We start from the raw sequence: 12,164 nt of genomic DNA on the forward strand, positions 1-12,164 counted from the left end.
CCATATTCTACATTTCATCTCCCGCATCTACTTTATAACTGGAAATTTGTATCTTTTGATCCCCTTCACCCATTTTGCCTACCCACACCCTTGCCTTTAGCAAGCACCAGTTTAGAAAGATCAGTGAATCCCATACAGGACAAATACTTAACAAACAAACTGCTTAAAACTAAAGGCAAAGAAAATAGTTTGAAGTCTATCAGGGGAAAATGATGCATTTTGTATAGAGGAAACAATATTCAAATTACAGTGTCCTTTAATAAAGAAGTGAATGTATGAACAAATTGTGTTATTTTACTTATAACTTCTGAGAGCTTCTTTGAGTCTATAACTTCAATATCTGTGTTATCTTGGGTATGGCATCTATGTATTTATTGTGCCTTAGTATATGGGTCACATTTTCCTGTTTCTTTATATGTTGAGTAATTTTGAACTGTATTTTGGACTTCTGAATATTGTATTATGTTTTGAGGCCTATTACAATCCTCTGGGGAATGTTTATGCTTTTGTTTTAGAGGAAAACTGAAAGTTCTGCTTCATCTTCTCTTTGGCCTGTTCCAGTCTCAGCTGTGTTGGTTCGGGTCTATCCAGTGTGTGTTCCCGGCTGTGCCGAGACTTGTGAGGGGCATACACAGAACTCAGTTCAGTTCAGCTCAGTCACTCAGTTGTGTCCAACTCTTTGCAACCCCATGGACTGCAGCACGCCAGGCTTCCCTGTTCTTCACCAACTCCCAGAGCTTACTCAAACTCATATACATTGAGTCGGTGATGGCATCCAACCATCTCATCCTCTGTCATCCCCTTCTTCTCCTGCCTTCAATCTCCCCTCACATCAGCGTCTTTTCTAGTGAGTCAGTTCTTCACATCAGGTGGCAAAAGTGTTGGAGCTTCAGCTTCAGCATCAGTCCTTCCAATGAATATTCAGGACTGATTTCCTTTAGGATGGACTGGTTGGATCTCCTTGCTGTCCAAGGGTCTCTCAAGAGTCCTCCAACACCACAATTCAAAAGCATCAATTCTTCGGTGCTCAGCTTTCTTTATGATCGAACTTTCACATCCATACATGATTACTAGAAAAACCATAGCTTTGACTAGACAGATCTTTGTCAGCAAAATCATGTCTCTGCTTTTTAATATACTGTCTAGGTTTGTCATAGCTTTTCTTCAAGGACCCACCGTCTTTTAATTTCATGGCTGCAGTCACCATCTGCAGTGATTTTGGAACCCCTAGAAACAAAATCTCTCACCGTTTCCATCATTTCCCCACCTATTTGCTGTGAAGTGATGGAACCGAATGCCATGATCTTTGTTTTTCTAATGTTGAGTTTTAAGTCAGCTTTTTCACTTTCCTCTTTCATTTTTATCAATAGTCTCTAGTTCATCTTCGCTTTGTGCCATAAGGGTAACATCATCTGCATATCTGAGTTTATTGGTATTTCTCGCTGCAATCTTGATTCCAGCTTGTGCTTCATCCAGCTCAGCATTTCGCATGATGTACTTTACTCTGCATGTAAGTTAAATAAAAAGGGTGACAATATACAGCCTTGACATACTCCTTTCCCTATGTGGAACCAGTCTGTTGTTCCATGTCTGGTTCTAACCATTGCTTTTGACCTGCATACAGATTTCTCAGGAGGCAGGTAAGGTGGTCTGGTATTCCCATCCCTTTAAGAATACATAGAATTAGAAAGGCCCTTCTCTGGTGGTCTCCCCTGTGGGGTTCCCTCCGACAGTCTCTGGCCCTCACAGGCCCTTTAGTCTGTTTCCTCTGGCCAGAAGTATATTATTTCTGTTACCATTGTCATGTCGATCCATGAGATCTTCAGAAGTCCATGTGAGAAAAGAAGTGGAAACTTGACACCTATGTAGGCTGCATCTCCAAGATTTGACTTCTTCCACAATTAGCTTGTTTTTGTGTACTTATCAGAGTCCTCAGCTAGTTTTGAAAAAATATTTTGTCCAAATATTTCAGCCACAATTAACAAGAGGAATGGATTCCACTGGTCTGGAACTGGATAGTATTATTAATTTCAATTTATAAAAATTTCATGTCTAGGATTTTTATGAGTCCTTTTTATTCCTTTAACAGGTGTCATGTTCATATTAGACTGGTGGTTATTCCATGTCTACAACCATAGCCAACCCCCAGATTTCCTCTGTGCCCCTCTGTTATGTTTTCTTTTTGTTTCTTCTTGGCCCTTTGTCCATCTCCAGACAGTAATTGTTCTATTTTGTCTCACTTTAGAGTTTGAAACTGTGTTAAGAGCTCTGTCTCTTAGGAGACTGATTAGAATTAGAAGTTTGTGTCTTCTTAGATAGTTGTAGAGTTACATTATCTACTAGGTACTTGTCAGCCACAAATATAAACTAAATAGATTTAGGAGAAAAAGCATAACTCCATACATTTAAATTATTCAAGACAGCATATCCTGTACACCACCATTAATCATTCCGAAATGGTGAATTGGCTCACTTAAGACAAGTTATCTGTCACTGAATAATTAGACATTTACTGTCCTTCCCCTTTATGAATTTTAAGAACTTGATCCTTCGTTTTTCAGTGCGGATTAGCACAAAGGGACTGATGGTGGCATAGCCATTGCCCACGAGCATCTGGACAAAAAGAAGACCTGGGTTACTCTTCCTCAACATTCCTGAGAAGGAAGTGACCATGCAGTCCAGAAAGTACATGACCACAAAGAAGCTCATGAGCAGCAGAATGGTCTCGGAGGCCCTTTCTTCTGGGGATGCTTTCATTAAAAGCGTGGTGCTGTGAAGGTGCTGTGACTGCCTCTTATGCCTGTGCAGGAGAGTCACCATGTACGCACTTGAGAGGGCCGTGAGCCCTATAAGAGAGACATCCCAGAAGGTCACCAGGGGGAAATATATGTACCTGAGAAAGTAACTCAAAGTCCAAAGAGAGCAGGATTCGGTGATAGCCAGAAAACTGTCCGAGGTCACGTTGGGTGTGGCAATGGTTGAGACTAAATAGCGACTATTAATGGACATGTTAAAGACCCAGAGGAGGAGAAAGCAGCGTAGGCTGTGATTTGACAATTTAAGTTTGAATTTTGCCAAACAGGAGTTTCTGAGGTTGAGGGTGATGGCCTGGAAGACGCTCAGCAGACAGGTGGTACAAATGGAGAGGTCCCTTGTCATCCTGTGTAAGTAGAAAGCTGATTTACATTTGATGTCATCCCAAGCGTTCTGACACCCAAAGATGTCTGTACCTATGAACCCCACGGCTACTAGCATGACTATGTGGATTAGGGCCAGGTGACTAATCATCAGATCAGTGGGCTTGGGTCTGTGCTCGAGAAGGAAGGTGTGGACGTGGAAGAGAAGAAGGATAGTGTTGGCTGAGATCCCAATACCAACCTCGCAGAAGAATGCATTTCTTATAGCAATAGAACTGAAGGGTTTATCTTTATCCATCTCTATGGGGACATCTATTTATAGTAAATGTCTGAAGAGAAAAGCAAGAAAAATTCTCTTTACCACAAATATTACCTTCGCCATTTTCAACCAACACTATTACCATGATCAAAACATGTGGACTGATCCGAATGCATCCATTTCAATGCATCCATGGACGTGATACTCAGGTCTGCCTTCACGCCTACCTGGGTGTCATTATGCTTCTCTCCCCCAGTCCACCCCTGTGCAACCCACTCACGGTGGATAATGTAGCCCATTACTGGGCTGGGCTCTAGTGGTACTGCTAAAATTAACTGTCATACTTTATAGAAGTTAGTTGCTCACTTTTACCTTGCTTTTTACTTTTCACAGTCAACAGTCATTACTAAAACCACTGGCAAATCTTTCTCTATAGGAAAATTCCATAGTAGATGCAGAAAAGTTGATCCAGGAAGGTGACAAACAGTAACACAATCAAAAGCACCCACTTACATTAGCTGGCATGGAGTGCCAGGAGAGACAAGAGGAATTATGACACTAATCATCCAACTACATCCAGACTTCAAGGTTCATAGACAACTCTATTAGTGAGAAACGTACTGCAAATATTTATTTGTTTATTTTTACATAAATATGATAAAGAAAGATCCTGAGTGCCACAACTAAGATCCAGCGCAGATAAATAAATAAACATTTTTTAGAAAAGAAAGATATATATCTATTTCTGTGCTTCATTAGAAAACATATTCTGGAAAATATGAATATTTCATTAAAATAAGCTAAAATAAATCCTATTGTGTGTGTCCTTGCACATCCATGCTTCATCACACTTACTACTTGAACTGCACACCACTGCTCAGGAGAGCAGTGACAGAGCAGAAACTTTTCCCATCAATAGGGTGACCTATGAGACCTTCTTCAAACAAGCCTCTTAGCAGTGACTGATGTTCAATGGTATCTGGCTTTCCTAACGTACCAAGCACAAAAAATCTCATTTATACACCTGAGATGCCCTCACAGGGGCTTGATCATAATGACCTAAGTCACAGGCACAATAACATAAAAGAAAATTCTGAAACGGGTCATATTCTAAGAGGCTACACTGAGAAAGAGGAAAGAAAAGTTATGTGGGAAAATTAGGAAACAAAAACAAAAGATAAAACAAGGAAAACAAAACAACACATAAATGGAGTGATACATGTCAATGAGAAACAGGCATTCATTTGGGAAAATTACCACTAGGAGTTGCTGTAACTGATGGCACAGACTGAGGCTCAGAGCTGAGGAAGTAATCACTTTAGACACTGTATCACTGTGCAATTATGTGATACACAGTGCCATCCGAATGGGCCACACACTACTGAAGAATGTTAAGGTCATTTCACTCGAGCCAGGGCTCAGAGAAGTGATGAGTGTGAGTGGGAAGAGGGCACCCCGCACCAGGCCCCAAGGTAAATGTGGATGTTGTGACCTTGTGGACAGTGACAGGGTGAAGGAAAGGAGAGAGCATGTGTTCACTGTACAACACGAGCAGAATAATTCCCTGGGTTGGAGATAAGGCATAAACAGTGTGATTTATGTTCAGCAATATGCGATGTGCCACAGACACATGAAAGAGCATATCTTGGTTTCTCACTGTATAACTATCACCTTCACTTCCATCGTTGCTATCCTCTTTTATAAAGTAGGGATGGACAGAAAGGATCTGGGAGGAGAGAGTGACAATATGCCGTGTATGTGGTTTGGGTTAGGGTTAGGGTTAGGGATTGTGGGTGTGCTAGAAAACACGTTCCACCTTGTGGCACATTCTAGCGGGAGAACTGGGAAGAGAAAAATGGAGAAAGAGCCTGAAAAGTCAAGGAAGCAAAATCACCACCATCCAGATGTCAGTGATGGGTACAGAGCATCTGAAAACATATGAAGTTCAGGAGAATGAAAAAGAAACCTGAGTACGGTCGAAAATGTTAACAGCAGCAGTTTCCTAAACACATGGGTGAGAATTATCTACTGTTTTTACAGATTTCAAGAATTGCAAAGTATAGCTTAGAATGGTTGCTTACACATGGCTGGGTGTTTACAGCACCAATATTTTTACATCTATTCTGTGAAAAATCAAAACAAGAGTAATCATTATTACAAACATAAAGGAAAACCCCAGAGGTACTTTATCACAAACCCAAAAAGTCCTACATGAGAATGGGTCTGGTTTACTTGCTTCAGAGTTGTTTTTTTTTTTTAGATTTTTTACTTTATCATCCTCTTCTTTGTACTTCAGTAACAAAAAAAGATCAGTTCACATTTCTCTCATAATAAATTCACAAGATATAGTTTGGAAAGAAAATCTAAAACTCAAGCATAGAGGTCAGGGCAGATGAAAATGTTTTTTGTTCCAAATTTTCCTTCTAATGAAATGGGTTCTGGCATAACCGAAATGAAAGGGAACAGATATTTTTAAAAAGAATAACCTATGGAGAAAAGAGAAGTAGACACAAAGTCTTTCTCCTCACCAAATACTGTTGACTCTACGTTAGGTCTCCAGCAGACAGGCAGGGACACGCCTACCATCAGCACTGTTTTGCTTTATTTTTTATGTAATCACAGCCTCATTTTCACTGTCCTCTGATTTGAAATTCCCTAACTGCTGGAGCATAGTCCTATCTACATTAATTTGAAACTCATGAAGGTAAAACTGGGACAAGAAAAATCTTCATGAGAAAAAAGTGGTAAATATTTTGTAGGAATATGAGGGTAAACTCTCTTTACAAAGTCATGTTTCAAACAAAGGATCTGGTTTTCTTCTAAATGCTTAGTTTTTTTTTTTAAATAACCCAAACCCCACAGGGCACTTATTTTTAAAAACTCTAATTGATTTATGAAAATGAGAGAAATGAAACTGAGCATATTTAACAAAAACCCAGTCAGAGCTAAAAATTTTTTCCTTTAAGAAAAATATGATTATATTAGGAATACTCTAACATAACAGTATAATCTCTTCCTTGAAAACTGAAATAGCAAGTAAATAAAAGTAATTTTATTCAGGGAAAAAAATACCTATCAACAATTAACTAATTTAGTATTTCACATGAAAAAACCCATTAATTTTATGAGTCACCAACTTAAAGGACTAACTATACTAACAAGAACATTTCTCCACTCCATTAAAGAGAAAACCATCCTCTGACCTGGGAGATGGTTAGAGCAGAATGGTTCATCTGAAAGAAACATCACTATTAGACCAAATTTGCCTCTTTCTCCAGCCTGCCCATCCATACACTGGTTCTAAGTGTGTGGAACAAAGAGGCACTTACCCAGATGGGTGTGTGGGGTGATCCGTGTATGTGAAAGGGACTGGAACAATTTCAAGGCAAGGATGTCATTAGCTCATCTCTCTGCAGGCCTGTAATTTTAGTGTCTAGATAGGTGACAAGATCCAGCTGGGGACAAAAGAACCATGCTGTCCCCAGTGGAACATTTTACTTGTCTATTAATTTTAATTTATTCTCTCCAGGAAAATAAATATCCGGGAAGATCTTACTCAAAACTTTTCTGTAAATTCCCTTGCCACATCTGAGTGGAAGGATCAAAAAGGTAACAGTCATGGTAGAAAATACTAGTTCTCTCATTTTGATCCTAAGATCGAATTAAAATAATCCCATTTCAACTCTGTAATGTCCTTCTCTGGGGTGAGAGATCCTGATCCCTCCAGTGAGTTCCAGTGGTTCTAAGTGTCCTCCACCTAGAGTATGTGATGGACACCCTCACCCTTAGGTCAGTTCTCAGGTGGGGCATGTATTACCAGATTCTGAGTATTAGTATTCATATAGTTCATGATTTCAAAACCTTCATTTATGTTCTAAGCTGTGAGTCAATCTTAAACGTGAACTGAAAGGAAATAAAAGAAAAAATAGAAAAAAGAGGCAGAGCTAGAGGTTCAGAGCTGAGGTAACAACAGGAATATTGAACATAATTAAAGCTGAGGTGTCGCCTACCTCAACTCAACTGTATGAGGAACCTGAATGACCTGGCCCTCTTCCTAACAGAGGCAGCCAAGAGTCTGCACTTTCTCTGAAGTAAACAATATCAAATTATGCTTCAGTCTCAAATGTAGTTTACACAAAATTATATAAACAACTATAAAACATGTGACAAAATGGGGCCCCGTAACTTATAATCAAAAGAAAACATAATCTCTGGAAGCAGACCCACCCATGCTCTAGGTATTAGAATTAGGAGACAGTGCTTTAAAACAACTGGGGCTTCCCAGGTGACGCAGTGGTAAAAAATTCGTCTGCCAATGCAGGAGATGTAAGAGATGTGGGTTCAATCCTTGAATGGGGAAGATTCCCTGGAATAGGAAATGGCAACCCACTCCAGTATTCATGCCTGAAAAATTCTGTGGACAGAGGAGTCTGGCAGGCTACAGTCCATGGGGTCACAAAGAGTTGGACACGACAGAGCAACTGAGCGCGCGCACACACACACACACACACACACACACACACACACACACACTTGAACACAACTATATCAATATTTTAAAGGTTAGAGGAGATACAACAGATGAAAAGACTTTCCGTAGAGACATGGAAACCTAAAAGGAACTAAATAGAAATGTAAAAAATTATATATATATATATATAATGTCTACAATCTAAAATTTCAAATGGGAGGACTGGACACCACAGAGAAAAGCTTCAAGGAACTTCAGAACAAGTTAACAGACATCCAAACTCATTTAGGGAAGGAAAAGATTTTTTAATGAAATAAGCATAAATAGGGTAATAAGCATTCTATAATATGTGCTATTAGATTCTCTGAAAGAAAAGAAAATACTGGGAGAAAATAATGGTCAAAGTTTTCCCAAATATGACACAGACCAAGAATCTGAACAAATGCTAAGAAAAACAGAAAGAAAACAAGCCCTCAGGGACTTCCCCAGTGGCCCAGTGGTTAAGAATCTGCCTTGCAATGCAAGGGACATGGGTTTGATCCCTCGTTGGGGAGCCGGGACCCCAGAGGCTGCGGAGAAACGCAGCCCACGTGGGGAAACTACTGACTCCAAGGGCCAAGACTAGGGAGCCCACGCGCACCCAGTAAAGGTTCCGACGCCGCCACCGAGACGCGACGCAGCCAAACAAATGAATAATGAATGTTAAAAAAGAGAACAAGACTCTGCACAGCACAGTGAAACTGTTCAAAAGCAAAGAGAAAAGGGAAAAACCTTAAAAGTAGCCAAAACGAGAGACATTTTAAAAAGATGAAAAATGACAAAAATCAGAGACCTCAGCCTATCAAAAATTCTGCAATCAGAAGACAATGAAACATTATCTGAAAAGTTAAAAGGTTTTCCTACAGATTTCCATATCTAGTGAAGATCATATCTTAAGATGAGAACAATATTTTTTAGAAATATAAAAGTTGAGAGAGCTAATTAGTAGCATAAACAAATAAATGAGATATAAACACGTATAACAGAAGGTTCTTGAGGATGTAATCAAGAAATAAGTGATTGAAACGTGGATCCGCAGGAAGAAATAAAGAATAAAAATGACAAATATGTAAAGAATACAAAAAACTATGCTTTTTTTCTCTTAATTAAAAAAAAATCTAATGACTGTTTAAAGCAAAAAGAACAATAGATTGTGGGATTGATGACATTTGTAGAACTAAAATATAGGACAAAGGATAGAGGGGGGTATAGGTGCAAAAATCCTTAACAAAATATTAGCAACTCAAATCCACCAATGCATAAAAAGATACAAACAGTAGGACTAAGTGGATTCATTCCCACCTAGGGTGGGTCAACATTTGAAAATCAGTGATCATAATCCATTATGTCAACTGAGAAAAAGAAAACATCATATATAATAACCACATCAACAGATGCAGAAAACACATTTGACAAAATCCAACACCCACTCTTCATAAAAGAAAAAAAAAAAAAAAAAGAACTCAACAAACTAACATGAGAGGGGGAGTTTCTTTCCCTGATAAAGGGCAACTACCAAACATGTACCATTAACATCATACTTAAAGGTAAGCTGTCTTCCCTCTAAGATCAGGAACACGGTAAGATAATGACACTCTTTTACACATTCAGTAGGGTATATGAAATTATATACCAAGCAACAAACATGTGGCAAGGATGCTAATCAGCTACAAGTCTCAGACACCACTGGTGGGAATGTAAAATGATAGGATGACTCTGGAAGGTTGCAGCAGTTTCTTATTGAGTCAAACATAAACCTACCCTTTTGCTCTGCAATTCCACATATTAATATGCATTTATCCCAGAAAAAATGCAAAACACATCCACACACACACACACACAAAAAGACTTGTACATTCAAGGCAGCATTCACGGTAGACAACAGTTGGAAACAATCCAAATGTCCTTGAAGAAGTGAATGAACGAACAAATTGTTATTTTACTTTAGCGCAATACTGCTCAACAATCCAAGTGACAGAACCACTTCCACAGGCATTGTTATGCCAAATAAAAGAAACCAGACTCACCGAGTAAATACTGCCTGATGTCACATGTTCCAGTGAAGTCAGAGTTGACCTAAGGTGAAAATGAAACCACAATGGGGCTGCCTGTAGAGTGTAGAGGGGCGAACTGTGCAGGCACCTGAGCAAGTCTTCTGGGAAAGTGGAAATACCCTATGCTGTGATTGGCTTGGAGGTTTCACAAGTGCTTCCATTTGTTAAAATTGTGTGGATAAGGTTTGTACATTTAAACAATAAGTTGAAACCACTAGTGGAGGTGATGGAATTCCAGTTGAGCTATTTCAAATCCTAAAAGATGATGCTGTGAAAGTGCTGCACTCAAATTTGGAGAACTCAGCAGTGGCCACAGGACTGGAAAAGGTCAGTCTTCATTCCAATCCCAAAGAAAGGCAATGCCAAAGAATGCTCAAACTACTGCACAATTATTCTTGCCTGGAGAATCCCATGGACGGAGGAGCCTGGTAGGCTACAGTTCACAGGGTCGCAGAGTCGGACACGACTGAGCGACTTCACTTTCACTTTCACACACTAGTAAAGTAATGCTTAACATTCTCCAAGCCACGCTTCAGCAATACATGAACCGTGAACTTCCAGATGTTCAAGCTGGTTTTAGAAAAGGCAGAGGAACCAGAAATCAAATTGTCAACATTCGTTGGATCATCGAAAAAGCAAGAGAGTTCCAGAAAAACATCTATTTCTGCTTTATTGACTATGCCAAAGCCTTTCACTGTATGGATCACAATAAACTGTGGAAAATTCTGAAAGAGATGGGAATACCAGAGCACCTGACCTGCCTCTTGAGAAACCTGTATGCAGGTCAGGAAGCAGCAGTTAGAACTGGACATGGAACAACAGACTGGTTCCAAATAGGAAAAGGAGTATGTCAAGGCTGTGTATTGTCACCCTGCTTATTTAACTTATATGCAGAGTACATCATGAGAAACGCTGGACTGGAGGAAGCACAGGCTGGAATCAAGATTGCCAGGAGAGTAGATGGCAGAGGAGTAGGACGGAGAGACCACTTTCTCTCCTAGAAATTCATCAAAAGAATAACTGAACGCAGAGCAAACTTCACAAAACTACTTCTGATCGCTAGCTGAGGTCATCAGGCGCCCAGAAAAGCAGCCCATTGTCTTCGAAAGGCGGTAGGACAAAATATAAAAGATAAAAAGCAAGACAAAAGAGCTAAGGACGGAGATCCGTCCCGGGAAGGGACTTAATAGAGGACGTTCCCAGACACCGGGAAACCCTCACTCTGGCGGGCCTGGAGGAAGTGTTGGAATCTCAGAGTTTGAATCTGACTGGGAGGGATACAATAAATAAAACCCACAGATTACGAGCCTAAAAGCAACTCCCAGCAGAAAAGTACCCCAGACGCCCGCATCCGCCACCAGCAAGTGGGGGCGGAACGGAGAGGAGCGGGCGGCATTGCTTGGGGCAGGGTCCGGGCCTGAGCGCCCTGAGGACAATCAGAGGGAGCTTGTGTGAGTTCCCAGCTTGAACTGTGGGAGAGCAAAAGAGAGAGAAAATTAACCGGCCAGAACACACTGCCGGCCGCTCGCAGAACAAAGGGACCGAGATTCTGGGTGGCCGAAGTCCGCCGGGAGGGTCGTGGCGAGACGGAGGGCGCGGGCGCCCGACCGGCGCGGGCTGGAACTGGGGCTGGGGACGCGGAGGGCAGAGGGCGCGCACACCTGACTGGCGCCGGCGGGGACTGAGACTGGGACCGCGCAGGGCAGAAGACGCGCCGCACCAGGGGAGAGAGCGCCCGTCAAGCGCCTGGCTGCCTGGGCCGCTCCGGTGGCGTGGGGACGGAGCGCATGCCCAGCTTTGTGCGCTGCGCTTTTGTGAATCGCCCGAGGGCTGGAGCCGCGCGCAGCTTCATACAGAGCAGCCCGGAGCCTGAGCAGCGCAGACCGAGAAAAGAACACCGGCCCCTCCCCGCACAGCCCCTCCCCGCACCGCGACGGAACTAGTTACCTCCATAAGAATCCACCTCCGCCCCCTGTGTCAGGGCGGGAATTAAGCGCGGAAGAGACCGGCAACAGAACCCAAATAAACAAAGGGAACCGCTTCAGAAGGGACCGGTGCAACAGATTAAAACCCCTGAAGAAACCACCGACTGACTACACCGGAAGGGCCTGTAGATATCGAGAAGTGTAAGCTGAAACGAGGAGCTATCTGAAGCTGAGCCGAACCCACACTGACCGCAACAGCTCCAGAGAAATTCCTAGGTA

Source organism: Muntiacus reevesi, chromosome 4 (genome assembly GCF_963930625.1).
Source record: "Muntiacus reevesi chromosome 4, mMunRee1.1, whole genome shotgun sequence".
NCBI classification, from domain to species: Eukaryota; Metazoa; Chordata; class Mammalia; order Artiodactyla; family Cervidae; genus Muntiacus; species Muntiacus reevesi.